Below are 1,160 nucleotides of genomic sequence, written 5' to 3'. Positions count from 1 at the left end.
CCCCCCCCCCGCTGTGGGGGCGCGGCCACCGGGGCCCTCCCACCTCCTCTCTTCGCTCCTCACCCGGGGAGGGCGCGGGCGCGGACGCCTCACGAGCGATCGCCCCGCGGGCTCCGCCCCGCCCCCCGCGCGCGACACAGGCAGCTCGAGCCCCGCCCCTCCAGGCGCGCGACAGGCACAGCTGGCGCTCGGGCCCCGCCCCTCCAAGCGCGCGACACAGAGCTGGCGCTTGGGCCCCGCCCCTCCAAGCGCGAGACAGAGCCGGCGCTTGGGCCCCGCCCCTCCAAGCGCGAGACAGGCACAGCTGGCGCTCGGGCCCCGCCCCTCCAAGCGCGCGACACAGAGCTGGCGCTCGGGCCCCGCCCCTCCAAGCGCGAGACAGGCACAGCTGGCGCTCGGGCCCCGCCCCTCCAAGCGCGCGACACAGAGCTGGCGCTCGGGCCCCGCCCCTCCAAGCGCGAGACAGGCACAGCTGGCGCTCGGGCCCCGCCCCTCCAAGCGCGCGACACAGAGCTGGCGCTCGGGCCCCGCCCCTCCGCGCGCGCGACACAGAGCTCGCGCTCGGGCTCCGCCCCTCCAAGCGCGAGACAGAGCTGGCGCTTGGGCCCCTGCCCTTAAGCGCGCGACACAGAGCTGGCGCTCGGGCCCCGCCCCTCCGCGCGCGCGACACAGAGCTCGCGCTCGGGCCCCGCCCCTCCAAGCGCGCGACACAGAGCTGGCGCTCGGGCCCCGCCCCTCCAAGCGCGCGACACAGACCGAGCCGGCGCTTGAGCCCCGCCCCTCCGCGCGCGCACAGGACAGAGAGAAGCAGCGTGGCTCAGTGGAAAGAGCACAGGCTTTGGAGTCAGGGCTCATGAGTTCGAATCCCAGCTCTGCCACTTGTCGGCTGTGTGACTGTGGGCAAGTCACTTAACTTCTCTGTGCCTCAGTTCCCTCATCTGTAAAATGGGGATTAAGATTGTGAGCCCCCCGTGGGACAACCTGATTCCCCTATGTCTACCCCAGCGCTTAGAACAGTGCTCGGCACATAGTAAGCGCTTAACAAATACCAACATTATTATTATTATTAGAGAGCTCGCGCTTGAGCTCCGCCCCTCCGCGCGCGACACAGACCGAGCCGGCGCTTGAGCCCCGCCCCCCCGCGCGCGCGACAGAGAGCT

This window comes from Ornithorhynchus anatinus, chromosome 12 (genome assembly GCF_004115215.2).
Source record: "Ornithorhynchus anatinus isolate Pmale09 chromosome 12, mOrnAna1.pri.v4, whole genome shotgun sequence".
In the NCBI taxonomy this organism is placed as follows: domain Eukaryota; kingdom Metazoa; phylum Chordata; class Mammalia; order Monotremata; family Ornithorhynchidae; genus Ornithorhynchus; species Ornithorhynchus anatinus.
Note: the sequence above shows the minus strand (reverse complement) of the source record.